Here is a 17,289-nt window from a genome sequence, read left to right as displayed (position 1 = left end):
TCTGGTATGCTCGACTCATGACACGAGACCGTTTTTATAATTTTCTTGAAACTGTACTGTAGAGTGCACTTATGACGATGTTCATGTCAACACATATGTATCCGCAATTTAGTTCCGTTGATTAAAAGAGATAAAATGTGCAAAGGTATATCAGACGAGAAAAATGTACACACTATTTAAGTCGGTTAGGGAGCAGTTGCAGGTGTAAAGGTGTAATAGTTAAAAAGAAAGACGACATAAACATTAATATTTCAAATTTTCTGCGCTGCTCTGCGGCGGTTAATTCTAATATTGTGTATTTTGCTTGTTGCATTTTCTCATGATTTAAGAACCACAAGATAAAAAGCAGTACGATGTTTCTCGGGAAAAGCGTCTGATTCTTTGCTGATTTTACTGGACGATAATACATTTCAGAACAGAAATAAAGTATTGTAAAGTATTAGTAAAGTAACAGACATAAAGTAGATTGTAATATTGTAACTTTCATTCATTCATAAATATTTATAAAGTTCAGAGTTCACGCACGTGTTGTGTTGATGGACATAGCAGATAAGGTCGCGTCGTATTGCTTTATGTATTTGTGTTGATTACTTAGCTCAAGCATTATATTAAAGTATGTTGATCAGTACACATGGCTTGTCTCTTAGTTAATATATATAGGCTGCAAACGTTACATTGGCGACGAGGATAAAAACAAAAGTTGAAAATGTTAAAAATGTATTTTTTGGATTTATTAATTAGTGACTCTGATAATTAAACCATGGCTGCATCTTTACCAATTTTTCCGAGTTTTCTGGTACATGAAAATAATGCCGAAATAAGGTGGCGTAAATAGATAAGTAGACTAGAAAATTTATTCATCGGAGTGTACATTAAGGACAGCAAACGAAAAAGAGCACTTTTGTTACATTACGCTGGAGAAGATGTTAACGAAGTCTTTGATACCCTCCTGCCTCTAAACACAAGTTAACCGCTTACTTTGCTCCGAAAAAGAATACGAAATATGAAATCTACAAATTTAGGCAAGCCAAACAAACATCTGATGAAACTATCGACAGTTTTCACACGAGACTACGCCAGCTAGCTGTAAACTGTGAATTTACGGAAACATCTAAAGAGAAGTGAAATCGCAAATTATCCAAGGTTGTCATTTAACTAGACTAAGACGAAATGCTCTTAGGGAAGACACGACCCTTGAAGGATTAATTTCATCAGCTAGAGCGTTAGAACTTTCTGAAAAACTGGCAACAGAAATTGAACAATCAGACAAACACTCCGCAAATGCTGTGAGAAAAGGAAGTGGAAGACGTCGCAACGGACCACGATTTCTACAGACACAAACAGACCAAAACGTAAAGAAAAGGACTACTAATATTTGCAGAAACTGTGGGAGTGACTTTCCGCATGCAAACAAGTGTACTGCATTTGGAAAAGTTGCAAGTCATGTAAAAAGTTGACACATTTCGCCGCTGTATGTAGATCCAAACGTATGGATGGAACTAGCACTTTTAAAAGAAAAGTAAACAAAGTTGACTATTACGAACATGATCATGAAGCTCACGATAGCAGTTCTGACGATTGTTACGTTTTTGGAATAAGAGAAAATACTTTGAATAAAGTACAGAAAGGACAACCGAAAATCAACGTGAAAATCAATAATTCTAATGTGGATATCTCAATTGACACAGGATCAAGTATTAATGTTATTGATGAAAGTACATTCGAGAACATCAAGTGTAAGCCCAAACTTTCTCACGCCGAGTCTTTGCATATGGTTCAGATAAAAACTTGAAATTAATGGGAAAATTTCACGCTACGATAGAGACTGACCATAAAATAACAACCGCACCGGTGTATGTGATGAAGGAAAGATACGGGAATTTATTGTGCTATGATACATATGTTGACTTAAGCATAGTGCCAGTCATTTCGTCAGTGGCAAATAAACATGAAATGTTATGCAATAAATATAGCGATGTGTTCAATGGAATTGGAAAATTAAAAGATGAAAAAGTTAAAATTCATATTGATGGAAGTCTAAAACCAGTTATTCAACCACATAGGCGTATTCCGTTTCACATTCGAAAGCAACTAGAAGCAGAACTCGAGAAACTCGAAAAACAGGATATAATAAAAAAAAAAAAAAAAAGGTGGATGGACCAACTGAACAAGGCTATTTTGCGTTCACGTCATATTACACCAACACTTGATGATATGATCTTGGATTTAAACGGATCCAAAGTATTATCGAAAAGGATTACGTAGATACACACGACTCAGTTTTGGTGTTTCTTCAGCCGCAGAGTTATTCCAAAACACATTAAGTAATGCACTGGAAGGATTAGAGTCCGAAATATATCCAATGATATTATTGAATTTGGAAGGAACCAGGACGAACACGATAAACGATTGGAAAAACTATTTGCACGACTTAAAGAAAAGAACTTGACATTGAATAAGGCAAAATGTGAATTTAATAAGAACAAACTTGAATTCTATGGTCATATTTTTAGTGCAGATGGCATATCGCCCGATCCAAGAAAAATTAGCGCGATCAGGAACACGACAATACCGAAAGACATAGGTGAAATCCGTAGTTTCTTAGCAATGACCAATTATGTTGGACGTTTCATTCCAAATTACTCAGCTATTACTAAACCGCTCCGCAGATTAACAAAACAGGATTCCAAGTGGGAATGGACATCTAAACAACAGGAATCATTTGACAAGCTAAAGAATGAACTTGTTGCTGACCGTGTGATGTCATACTTTGACCCTAACAAAGAAACAATGTTGATAGTAGATGCAAGTCCCGTTGGATTAGCTGGATTATTAACACAAAATGGGAAAATAATCGCATTAGCAAGCCGATCATTGACAGACGTTGAAACACGCAATTCGCAAACAGAAAAGAAAGCATTAGCAATTGTATGGGCAATTGAACATTTTCACCTTTATTTGTACGGACAATCATATACATTGGTATCCCATCACCAACCGCTTGAAACTATATTCAACAGTACAAAGGCAAAAACACCAGCACGCATTGAACGATGGAGATTACGATTACAGGGATACAATTTCAAAGTACAGTACAAACCAGGAAAGGTGAACGCGGCTGATTATTTATCAAGACATCCGACCCCGACTACATCAATCGCATGTAAACATTCACAATTAGCTGAAGAATATGTCCGATACTTAACTGACAACGCTGTGCCGAAGGCAATGACCCTTAATGAGATAGCTGAAAGTACACAAAAGGATAATGATCTACAAACTGATATTACTGCATTAAAATCAAACAGGTGAGATAAGTATGAGAGTAATACACTTGATACATTGTCAAGATTACGATACGAATTAACCGTCGTTCCCGTTAATGATATGGAGATCATACTGCATGATAATAGAATCGTTATTCCGAAAGATTTACAGATGCGTGTAATTGACCTTGCACACGAAGAGCACCAGGGCATAGTAAGTACAAAGCAGTTGTTACGTGAAAAGGTATACTTCCCTGGAATAGACAGACTTGTTGAACAAACATGTAAATTATGTATACCATGTTTAGCGTCCACACCGAAAAATGTTTTCGAAACGTTACAAATGTCCGAGATACCGAATAATGTATGGGAGAAACTCAGCATGGATTTTTGTGGACCGTTTCCAATTTTTGGAATACCGAAAGAACTAAAAACAGACAACGGACCGCCGTTTAATTCAGGAGAGTTCCGAAATTATGCAGATAATATGGGTTTTAAGCACTGCAAAATAACTCCGTTATTGCCTCGCGCTAACGCGGAAAGTGAAAGATTCATGAGAACTATGGGGAAAGCAATTCGTGCAGCTCAAACGGAATATCGTAGTTGGAAGCAAGTAATACACACATTTCTTCACAATTAGAGAGCAACACCACATTCAACAACTAACGTGTCCCCGGCAGAACTTTTATTTGGAAGGAAAATTAACACCTAAATGCCGAACATTTTAATAAATGACCAAGCTGACAGTGAAGTTCGAAAGGAAGACCATAGGAACAAAAGTAAAATGAAATTATACTTCGAGAAAAAACATTCAGTAAAAGTACCTGATTTTACAGTTGGAGATACCGTACTAGTCAAACAGAAAAAGAAAGATAAACTATCTACCCCTTACAATCCTCAACCATTAACAATCAAGAATTAAAAGTGTAGTATGATTACAGAAACGAACGAACAGCAAAAGGATGTAACTCGAAATTCGTCACACTTCAAAAAGGTTGGGAAATCTAAGATAATGACTGATGAGGAGATAGAAATAAACTCATCATAGATACCAGGAATAAATTTAGTATACGCCAGACGAAGAAATCATTGATGATGACATTATACCAAACACACCATTGAGAAGATCATCACGAGAAAAACAAATACCGAAACATCTCGATGATTATGTGCGTTAAAAAGCTGTGTTACAGGCATACTAATCCTGGGCTCTTTCTGGTGTATCAGTTAGGTTTGATGTTGATTTATATTTGTGAATTTATGATACAAATCAATTTTGTGGAATTTACTATTCACACTCGTAATGATAGCCTTATCAGATTGATCAGACGATCCACTAATTATATTGACATTACAGTACACGTACCGAATAATTTACATTTATCACAGACTATAAATGTTAATGTCTGTGTCATTTTGGTCTTTTGTGAATAGTTGTCTCATTGGCAATCATACAACATCTTCTTTTTTATATAAAGTTCTAATTTTCTATTGATACAATTTTACGCATCTTATCCCTTAATTTGTTTACACAGACAGTTAAAGAATTTATGACTACACAGACAGTAATATAAATAATTAAGGTAAAACTTTAATCTGAGAAAAGAAGAGATGTAATATTGTAACTTTCATTCATTCATAAATATTTATACAGTTCAGAGTTCACGCAGGTGTTTTGTTGATGGACATAGCAGATAAGGTCGCGTCGTATTGCTTTTATATGTATTTGTGTTGATAACTTAGCTCAAGCATTATATTAAAGTATGTTAATCAGTACACATGGCTTGTCTCTTAGCTAATATATATAGGCTACCAACGTTACATAGCTGACCCCATGTTTTCGTCAACTGTAATCGTCTAAGTCTAAGATATACCTAGTTTCAGCAAATGTCTAGTTACAATAATAATAGCAGTAACAATAAAAGACATAATGTATAACATATTGACACATGCTAATTTTCTAGTTAAGTAACAGGTATCTTTTACCTTAAATAATGTCCTATAATTTAAGATTTTTTTCTTGAATATTTACCTATAATGTTGCATTGTCGTGGATCTGAAATTTAAACACAAAAAAAAAATTATATACGGCATGATTTCCTTTGGCTGGTATATGCTGGAGAAATATGTTTAATTGTTCAAGTTACTGTTTCTCTTTAACTTACAAATATATTGTATAACTAATAGAATTTATTTTTAAAAAGCATTCCGGGTATCACGACATTGTGTAGAATTTTCTTTAATCCAATTCACCCCTTTAAAGAAAACTATCAAGTTCCAGAATCTAACGATCCATCAACTTCATGAGTATCAGTGTTAGTCCCTTCATTTGGTATCACAAATAAACCAGGTATTGTTATTAGTCAAGATCATTTTCATGCAAACACCGAGTTACTCGACTAGCCTTGACGATGACATTACATTCAATGTCAGAACTTAAATAAATAAAACATATATAAAAAGGGGCGAGTAAGTCGGTTTTTCTCTTTTTAGCTTTATATTGATAATAACAAGAAAAACGTTACATATAGAAATATTTACATATATAAAATGTGCTCATTCATATGAAGTCGGCTCAATCTACAAACCATAGTTCAAATAATTGCACCTTTTACACTAACAAAACTCCCACTTCACTAAGATGTAAATTATAATTTTTACGAGATATATAACAACCATTCGTGCTTACATTGCTGTTTCCACCTTGCAATCATAATGAATTGATTTAATCAAAATTAGTTTCGCGGCCAAATGCCCAGACAGCTTAATAAGAACTGAACATAGATTCACTAGACAAAAGTATACTCCGTGGGATTTTCGGTGTATGAAACAAAAGAAAAATAAGTTGTTTTATGATTGAGTCGAGAAAGTCAATAATAACAATGACGATACTGATTAAATAAATGATTATTGTAATTTTTAAAGAAATTATTGTTAAAGTCATATGAAAAGAGTGACTGTTGAAAAATAATGTGTATCAAATTCTTGAACCAATGTATGTATATATCATAAACTTAATCTTCCGTGCACGATTTTACAATTTTTTACGCAAACATATCGTATAATCTTCAAATTTTTTTTTCTCACTTTCTGTTGATATTTGAAAACATGACAAGTAATTAATTGTCGTGTTTTGAAGCCGCAATAGTAAACAATCAACAAACAATATGGATATTGAGCACGTGTATAACATATATAATCAGATAATAGTTTATTCAATGACAGACCCATGCGTACTGCGATCACCGGATTTTTACGAGAGGGGTCACGCTAAGGTGACTTGAATATACGGAAAATATGTCGGCGAATTGCTTCCTCAAAGGAAGCAATTAAAAAAAGTAAACTTCGTCTTAGTGTGGAAAAATCAAAGAATTTTCTTCAGAAAAAATTATATGTACATAAGTTTTATAATAAAAACTATCCATTTAGTTATAAAAAAAACATGAATACTTTAGATTTTTTATATATCTCGTAGCTAGTGTCCCTTTAATAATATCAATGCACACGTACCGACAAATTGTGTTAAAGCATGCGGAAGAATATTCCAAAGACCATTTTGAGACAATACCGGCAACTCTGTAATTATTTTTGCGGGAAAATATGAGTTCCTACTCGTATCCAATCTTTTAGAAAAATCGAATTTTTACAGAAAAGTGTCCATCATGCACTTGCATTGCACTATTAATTAGAATAACAGAATAGAATGATATACAAATGGATGGAAATCATATATACATGTAACTGTTATTCTAATATAATATATAACAACAAATCAGTGTATACTGATGTGTTTCACTACAATATAAAAGTTATTACGGTGAAGTTGAATTTCCTGTCATTTATTCATCATCCATGCACGAACTTGTCTAAGAAAAAAATATATCTCTGTACATTAACCTCAGTTTCAGGAAAAGAGATATGTAATATTTTTTCCTGAGACAAGTGCTTTTGACCATACACAAAAACTTGTCGTCATCCGATGTTCAGTACTTCAGTACTGTGATTAGATGTTAGTCAAGGTATGACATTTGACTGTACATGTTTTTTCTTTATCTCAAGTTCGATGGTTAGATACGTTCAACTTTGACACCAAACTTAAAATTATTTACTTAGAGAACATTATTTATTTAGCGGGAAAGGATAATGCTAAGTTCTTTTTTCTATTTCCTAATCCTGTCTGAAGTCAGATCATATGAAGAATAGAGTCGAGAAGAAGAGAAACACAATTGATTACCATGAGAGCACCGATTGTTTTGTGTTAAAACGTACAAATAAGCTGTCAAATAAGAAACCCGGCATCTTCGTATGGTAAGTTTCAGATATTTGAGTGATAGTTTACAAAGTACAATTTATCCCTCCCCCTAAGACATGATACTATTTTTCATGTTGGTCATTCTTTAAGTGGTTTTGTGAAACTCTTACAATTGAAACATTAAATATGTAACTCACCAAAGTGCTCTGTGTGCTCTTTGATTTCCTGCATTCCCTGGAAATTAAAATACGATTAATTTTAACTCTTTAATCCTTTGAATACTTAAAGGTGATCAATTTCACATCGCAGTCAATTCTTTCAACATCGATTGTGTTTTTGAAAAAAATAAATATTGCAATTTATGTACAGTTATAAAACACCAATGACCTGATCCTATATTTTGTCGATGATCGTTACTTATATTTTGACATTGCACAATGTCATGCGTGTCTTAAACTTTTTATGACGTTTTTTACAATAAATTCGTTGGATATTATTGATTCTATGATTGTTACGTTATATTGTTGATAATTCCACCAAAGTGCGATGGTGGTAATGATGAAGTTCGCCGGTCAAAATTTGCTATGCTTTTCATGTCGATGTAGGTGTCAAGTTGTTCGTTAGTAACAGCTTTCCAGGTTTTTAACATGGTAAGGGGCGTATAAACTTTTAATACTACGGAGAACGGGAGGATTTGGAGATAGGGGTAGGTAATCTTCTTCAGCGGTATTTTTTATTGATATCTTCAAAAGGTTCTGTTTAACGTATGATTGATCTAGCGTGACATTTTCAAAATAAATATGGGTCCACATACAGATTCTCATCTTTATGATATTACGGTAAACGAGGAACTCATGAAAGAAACAACTTATAGTTGAAAGCTAATGCACAATTATTTTATGAAAGGTCGTCTGCACTTTTACAAAAACGCTGTTTCGATACTTTTAAATCATCCTGCTACTGTCGCGTATAGGTGACATTGACCTTCATCAAGTCATTGTGTAATATGACAAGGCGTAAATTATCAGTGGTTAAACGTTGGCTACCAATTAACATGTCAAATGCTGGTAGGAGTATTATGAGCATCGGTAACCATTTCAATGTTAATCACACCGTCATTGTCAGACTTTTACAACGGCATGTTGACACAGGAACTGTACATGAAGGACTAAGATCTAGAAGACCCCGTTTAACTTCCTGTGGTCAGGACAGACTGCTTATTTGTCGTACTAAGACAAGCCAATTAACTACTAGCCCGCGGCTAATTTCAGACACCACTGGTCTCCAGGTGGTCGCGTTAGCGTTCGCAAAAATTTTCATTGATCAGATGAGAGTCAGTTTCTGTTACGAACAGTAGACGACAAAATACGGGTTTGGCGGGAAAATAAAACTGCCAATGACCATACAAACATTTGCCTAACGACTGCATATGGTGCTGGTGGGGTTTAGCATAAGGTTGTTTCATATACTGTTGTAAGCTTGGTATGCATATTCTGCAGGGTAACATGAACGCACAAACATTCAGGGATTTGATGCTTCGAAACATTGTAGGGCCTCATTTTGATAATCACCCACTTGCGTCAAGACCCTTGTAGATGGACGATTACGTTAGACCACACATGGCAAAAATTGTAACCGAGTACAAATAGCAACAAGCCATTGACACTATCTTTTGGCCTTCCAGTCTCCAGGCATGAACCCTTTCGAACATGTCTGGGATGCCATTGGCAGAAATCGCAATCGAAGAGAACCACCACTGCAAATTCTTGGCTATTTAAGAATGATAATTGTTGATGAGTGGAATAGTTTTCCTCAACTTAAGTTCAGAAGACTTGTACAGAGTATGAGACACCGTGTTATGGAACTGTACCGGAAGAGGGACGAATATACATCAAATTGACTTAAATTTGCCGAACATACCAAAGATTATTTGTAGAGAATGTTAATGATATTGGGTGATCAGTTGTTGTAGAAAATTTAAAATCACAGTGAAACTTAAATTCAGTTTCCGATTTGTGTAATTTGCACTATTTCTATGAATGCAAAATTTCAATGCATAGAACCTACATAAGTGACCAAACTTAAGTGTGTGGTTTGTTTAAGGTATATGTTAGCAAAATTACTACATAAATGTTTTCTCTTAATCGAAAAATAACGGAATTTTTTTTTAATGATTTTTTTCTTCGACGCAATAGAAAAAGGTGGTGCTTAACTTTTAGCAGACTGTATACTTTTAAAAGCTCTTCTAAAGATATTTATACGTCTGTAGTTTTTTAACTATGTGTCACATAAAGCATCGCACATCAGCGTACGGACCATCATTCTTCAGCGCCCCCATCGCACCTCCATGTCCTACATATATATATGCATCTTAAAATTTGCAATTATGTTGAAATATATCATGATGATTTGTTTATGTTTTCCAGTATGATTGTCGAGTAATTTACGACGATATTTTTAATTATTTGCATAATATGGTTTATATATGATTTGTTTATATTACAACACAGCTTTGTTCTGAAATGCATTGGTGTAGCGAGATCAATTGTTTAAACAAGTATTTCAATTACATAGTATTGATTATTTAAGATATTATGAACAATACCTAGAACACTCTTTCTTTTGAAAAATGATAACTCATTTTATAATAAATTGTCTGTATCAAATGAATCCGGTAAGCCAATGATTTTAATTGTCATATTAAAGAGGGGGCAAGGGGTTTAACTCTTATGCTGTTATGGGGCATTTTAATTCTTTGTTATCTGTTATTCCGAAAATATTTTTACTGTTAGCTGTTATTGTCTTATTCTTTGTTAGCTGTTATAGGACTATTATCTTTTTTGTTATCTGTTGTTGTGAGAATCTATTTGCTGTTAACTGTTATTGAAAATTGGAATGTTAGCATTTTGACAGCCAATCTTCCGTAGAAATTGAAGATAATTGAAAATTGTGATTTGAATGGATACTGAAATCTTCTTACAATGTGTATCTATTGGGGTCTTTCTACTGGTAATATCGTGTGGCCCTGTATTTGCAGAAGAATTTCAGTAACATACATCACATAAACATATAAAATCAATTGGACCCAGCACCATTCCAGTATATATTATTATTATCCTTTGTAATAAATTCCATTGTCTGTGAACATGTAGCATTTTGTACAAATTTAATTCACTTATTACTTGTTCAATAACTTTATTATGGATTTTGTTATAAAAAAAAAGCATTGGTTCTTCCTATAGATTTTTTAATTCAATGACCACATACTAATCTTTATGTTGTACTATTACACCACTGGCCCTGATTAGGGGAGGATTGAACACCAACTACATGTAGTATGCTAAAGTTGACGCAGTCACATTCTGTATGTGCCTATTTCCAAGTCAGGAGCCTGGATTCAGTGGTTGTAGTTTGTTACTGTGTTACTAAGATTCTCGTTCACTATTTTGTGGATAAATTAAGCAGTTAGTTTTCTCCTTTGAATTGTTTTACATTACTAAGTGGTGTGGGTTTAATAATAAATTATGGCTTTGGGAATTATACAACATCTTTTTCTTTTTGGCATTTATATTATAAGTCCTACTTCCTCTCTTTTCATTTACATGAAAGAGAACCCTGACCACCATATTTTTAAAAGCTTTTTAACTGCTTCACATGGCGAAATATGAAGGTCAGAAACTATTGATGCAAATACAGATGTGTCTTCAGTTTAATTTTTTGACAAATACCCTTTTTAAAATCCTACAGCTTCTCCAATGCTGAACCCAAATTTTCCATATTCTATAATTTCACACAAGATGATTGGTGTTTCACTTGGTGTCATCCAAGTTTTCACTAGGTCAAATTTCTATTATACTTTCAGAATTATCACTTGAGTCAATTTCTATTATTAGAATAACCATAACTGGCATGCGTGTTTCAGTTACATGTCCTGTCTCCACTGATCTGGGTATTTTTGTATTTTATAAGTAAGTTTTATCATGAAGTCATTAAATAAAAAAAATATACTGTGCATCAATGTTTTTTTTTTATTACTTGTAAAGTATATATATTGCTTTTCAGAAGAAAAAAAATCTAAAAATCAAATTGATATTAAAGTGTCACTGGCTGCACTATTTTCAAAAATTAAATAACAAAACCTAAATCATTAAAAATTGATTCCTCAAATGCCCTAGATTAAAAACATCCCTATACCAAAAACAGAAACTAGTAATTTTGTTCAGAAAAATTCAACATCCATACTATAACTTATTGTATAAGTTACGATAAAAATTCAACCAAGGCAGAACTGCCTCAACGGCCGAAACGTCTTGTTTACACAAATTACAATTTTCTAGGTCCATACCACAAGTTATATACTAAGATCTACGAGTCATCTACTGGATTGGTCCTGGACAGATCTATTTTCATATTTCATTTACTGTTATCTGTTATTATCCCTTTTCAATTCCTTGTTATCTGTTTTTCACCAAATCAATTCACTGTTTTGCTGTTATGGGGACCCCCCTTGCCCCCCCCCCCCCCCCCCATATTAAACATGTTTAGTTTTTAGACTGCCACAGTATGAGGGGAATATTTCTTGTTCATCTGTTAACATATCAATAATAACCTGTATTAAATATCTTTTTTCCAAAACAAACAAATTACATCAAGTTTATCAGCATAACTGTATAGTTGTATTGGTCTATCTAACTAATATAATTTTGAACATACCTTTTCTAAACTGCTTTGTAGGCGAATATCCTCTAATAGTACACTTAGATACTTGCTACATGACACTGTATCTAACGATCTGCAGTAGGAATCAGAAAGCCTTTGTTTCATACTTAAAACATCAGAGGGTCTACAAAATGAAAAAATGTCTAAAATGGCATTTTCTATTTCCGCCTTATGCTGTTGAAATAGTCCCTCGGAAATTCGAGTATCACTTGCATGTCCATAATCATTGCGATGCCGTAAAATCGTGTTGACTGCTTGTTCAACGGGTGCTACTTTCCAAAGTGTTCCAAAATTTGTGAGAAAACAACGCAGTAGCGTGACATCGAATCTTTCTGTTGTAAGATTATGGAGGGCTTGGCAACAACAGAAATCCGATACGTTTTGTGTTTTATGACATGGATATCGCGAAATATTTTTGTTCAATACAATTTCAAGCTGGCTTTCTCTCAGAACTCTATTCGTTGGAACACATGCTTTCCATCCTTGTACACACTGGCAGCACTTCTTTTTATTAAAACACAAATGGTATATCGCATGCTGATTGCTATTAACAAAGTCTTCTAAAGAAATATGTTTACTTGTAACTTCATATTCGAGAAGACAAGCTAATGCCTCTTTTCCATAATTAGCAATAACGACTAAATTTCTTAAATAATTGTCTTGATCTTTATCACCCATTCCTGCAAACAGACAATAATCACTATTTTTATATTATTAAAGTAGTTGAATTGTGTGACCCCAAATTAGTTTTGCATTATTGAACTATAAGTTTAATAGCTAAAATGTGTCATTTGTTTTACAAAAAAATGTAGTGCGTAAAACATTATTGTTAAAAGGCAATAAACACTTAGATGCTACAGTTTTACATGGTAAATGTAAAATGTAACGAATTTCTTTATAAAATATTTGACATACATGTATACTACACATATTTTTGGAACTGATTAACATGATTAAGTGATATGAGTTTAACCTTTCACCTCTTCGTGTATGTGATGTTTAAATATGTCACTCTTACCGTTAAAAAAAGAAGATTACAAGATAAATATTTATAGAATCTTATTTTCTTTAAGCTATAAACAAGTTTTTGATTCAAACTTACCTGTGGATAGACTTTATCGCACTTTTAAAATCTTTCAAAGCCGGTGTTATAATTTTTATTTCAAACCAGGACGATTTTATTTATTTTTTTATTTATAGTAACAAAAATAACACGTTCACGGAAGAAATAAAAAAAAAATCGGAAACAATACGAAAAATAATTGATGGATATATATATATATATATATATATATTTATATACATATGAATTGTCCAATTATTCAATAGTTAATTATATGTTTCTTGATTTGCAAAGATAGCACAATATATTTATTAAATTGTCCAAAAGTTAATTTTATGTATTTGTTTATTTCATCGTTAATAATGTTACAATTGATAGCTCTAAATAAAACTAATTTTGATTTTGATTTGATGATGCTTACCAGAAAAGAACCCTGGATTTATGGTTTAAACAAACAGGGCCTCTTCACTCGAATTATTGACTAGTGCAGAAAATTATTCAATGTAGACCTAGAAGTGCAATTAGTTGTAACTATCGTATTTACTTGTTCATGGCGGGCGGAAGTGTTTTATTAACAAAGAAAATTTATTTTAGGGATTCACCTTTGACATTATTAACAAGGCCTGTACCACTGAACTGATGTGTTTGTTGCAAAATTCTTTACTTTTGAGCTCCTTAAATTTTATAAAGTTCTCTAGGTTGGATAAAAAGATTAACGGCTGATAAATTTCTTAATTGGGTGGTCATACCAAATGAATTCTTATAATATATATTCTCTACCAGGTACTACAGACATATCAGAATTTAATCTGGATATGATAAAGTATGGTTAAAAAATAAAAATACTAAAACTAAATATCCAAACAAATACAGACTTATCCGCCAGGAAGTCATTTGGGGAATTAGTTGATATAATTTCAAAACAAAACATTACTTTTCCAAAACTGGATTGATAGCAATATCATTCATATAAATGATAGTATTGCATAGCAATATAATATTTCCCACAGAAAGTAACCAAAAGTAAGCGTGCAATAAATTGTAATATTGCACTGGTGCAATATATCTTCAATATTCATGACGTCATCAACGACAAAATCTTAGTTTAAACCAATTTTTACTTTCAAATATTATATTGTTATACAGTAAAAGGGTTATTGCATGAATATTGGGGAATATTGTCCCTCGTAGAACATATATTGAACTCGCAAGCTCGTGCAATATAAAATTCTACTCGGGACAATATTCACCAATGTTCATGCAATAACCCTATATTATTGATGAAGAGGGAATTTATTCAGAAAATTTATAAGTTTAAAACTAAAAAATAAATCAGAGTGGATAGCTGAATTCTCCAAATTAAGAAAAGCAATCCCAAAAGAATGGTCAAAAATATTAAATGAATTAAAGAAAGATCAATAAAAACTAGTGTTTTAACAAATAACTCACTAAATATAAGTGAAAAAAAATAGTTGTAAACATAAACCAGACAACACTGCTATAGTCCGTTTCTGTGTCTGTGTGGGTGGGTGGGTGGGTCTTGGGTGGGTGGGTGTGTGTGTGTGTGTGTGTTACATTTTAATGTTGTGTCGTTGTTCTCCTCTTATATTTAATGCGTTTCCCTCAGTTTTAGTTTGTTACCCTAGTATTCAGGTACTAATATACAAGGATCTCCACTGAAACAGCTGTACCAAATAAGAAATCTGTTAACAGCATGTGCAATATAATTGTTGGTGAATAAAAAAAGGTTCTCTATCTATTTTTTCCCAAATTGGGTCATCGTATCCAGGAACATATATACTGATCCCAGGTGTATCTCGGCTGGACATTTTTCGGTAGTTCGAAATACCGAATAGCGCGTCATTATGCGAATAAGACCTGAAATTTTAATTTTGGCTGATATTGGTGACATTTAAACAATGATTAATAAATAATATTTCATAAGAATTTTATGATATAACATCAAAATTATTTATAGAATCAAGTAAGTTCATAGAGATGTCATTATTATATTAGTGAATACTTCTTCTATTGGATGTTCACCCTGTTGTCACGGTCACCGATTAACATTAATGCGTTTATGTTATAAAATAATTCGGTAAAAAGGCAAAGGAGAGTGAGCATGTATGTATACTCTGAATAACTGGGTTTGTATAATACGAAAGGAATTGTTGAATCTTGGTTTAAATGATTTGTGGTATTCACAAAATTCTTTATGCTATGTTATTAAAGAAGAGGGACGAAAGATACCAAAAGGACAGTCAAACTCATAAATCTAAAACAAACTGAAAACACCATGGCTAAAAATGAAAAAGACAAACAAACAACAGCACACATGACGCAACATAGAAAACTAAAGAATAAACAACACGAAACCCACATTAATATTAACATATTTTAGTTATAAAACAGAGACTATGTGATATTGTCAAACAAAATGCTACTTTAGATAGTTCATTTTAAACGTTTCCTTATATAGATATATGATATAATTTTTTTCTTTGCAGACATATCTATGTAAACTAATACCCGAAACTTACCGTGAAAAGTGTATTGTTGAATCAAGTTGAGAATGTCATCACATAATCTAGCAATAGAATAGGAAGGTTTTCAAATGTATATAGAAACCTTAGAACCTATACATTGTGTATTGAAGATTATGAGGACAAAATGCATTTTTTATCATGTCCTTCATATTCAAAATTGCGTGATGTTTGATAATATGGTCATTTTAACAAAACTATTTTTTTTGAAAAACTAAGGATGTTCTTATCCAAGGAACAGATTACTTTAGTCGTATTTCACATAACTTTTTTTAATTTTCGCAATACTCTTCAACTTTTAACTTATTTGACTTTATAAACATTTTTATCTGAGCGTCACAGCTGATGAGTCTTAGGTAAACGAAACGCGTGTCTGACGTACTAAATTATAATCCTGGTACCTCTGATAACTATTGAAATAAACATATTATGGGCGTAAGCCATCTGTTTTTTTTTATAACTTTTACAATTATTTAGCACTACTAATGTAAAAGACTTGAACAAACAAAATTGAAAACAACATGTTTAATAATTTCATGCGTCCGAAGCGCTTTTCTGGATTTACCTTTATCAGGAACGCTCATACCAAACATTTAAAATCCGAGGGATGTATAAGTACCGAAACTGTTGACAATGAGGGTCGGTTGAAAACAAAACTTTACGACAAAAGAGATGATTTCAACTTTCCAATTGTGAACTCTCCATTTAAGTAGCAACATTCCAGCAGCACCTGCATATGGGGTATATATATCCCAATTGATACGATATTCCCGCGCTTGCATTTCCTATCATGATTTTCTTTTCTTTAGAGGGTTGCCGCTCACAAGGAAGCTATTAAACCAAGAGTTTCAAATGGTGAAGTTGAAATCATTCCTTCGTAAATTTTACGGTCGCCATCACGAGTTGATTGACCGTTATGGAATAACCGTTTCACAATTGATATCGGATATGTTCATTACGTCTAACTACAATCCCCTCCCCTTTCATGAATGTGACCTACCGATTCAGACTATTTACCGGATTTGTTATCACATAAGCAACACGACGGGTGCAACATGTGGAGCAGGATCTTCTTACCCTTATCAGAGTACCTGAGATCACCCCTAGTTTTTGGCGGGGTTCGTGTTGCTTATTCTTTAGTTTTCTATGTAGTGTCATGTGAACTATTGTTTTTCTGTTTGTCTTTTTCATTTTTAGCCATGGCGTTGTCAGTTTATTTTCGATTTATGAGTTTGACTGTCCCTGTGGTATCTTTCGTCCCTCTTTTGAAGAGCTATATGACAAAAATACCTAAAATAAATAACTAACAGCAATCTGGTGTCATTCTGAAATTAACATTCATTTCGAAATGAATTGTAACAATCATGATGACACGCGATTCCACAATAAAGTGCACAGGTAAATAAAAGAAAAATAACTATTCATGATCACAGAGAAAAAATGTAA

The 17,289-nt window shown here is 33.0% G+C and overlaps 1 long non-coding RNA gene and 1 pseudogene across 1 annotated transcript; one reads left to right on the top strand and one right to left on the bottom strand.

Moving 5' to 3' along the window:
- Positions 1 to 1,489: 1,489 nt before the first annotated feature.
- On the top strand, positions 1,490 to 2,265 carry LOC143084075 (uncharacterized; annotated as a pseudogene).
- Positions 2,266 to 7,715: 5,450 nt separating this feature from the next.
- On the bottom strand, positions 7,716 to 13,855 carry LOC143082938 (uncharacterized). Its single transcript, XR_012980510.1, has 3 exons — positions 13,722 to 13,855; positions 12,232 to 12,917; positions 7,716 to 7,752 (listed from the first exon to the last, which is right to left on the bottom strand). It is a non-coding gene; the product is annotated as an uncharacterized LOC143082938 (long non-coding RNA).
- Between the last annotated feature and the right edge of the window lie 3,434 nt (positions 13,856 to 17,289).

This window comes from Mytilus galloprovincialis, chromosome 7, assembly GCF_965363235.1.
Source record: "Mytilus galloprovincialis chromosome 7, xbMytGall1.hap1.1, whole genome shotgun sequence".
In the NCBI taxonomy this organism is placed as follows: Eukaryota; Metazoa; Mollusca; class Bivalvia; order Mytilida; family Mytilidae; genus Mytilus; species Mytilus galloprovincialis.
The sequence above is the reverse complement of the archived record's forward strand: the minus strand, read 5'-3'. Positions and strand labels throughout refer to the sequence as shown.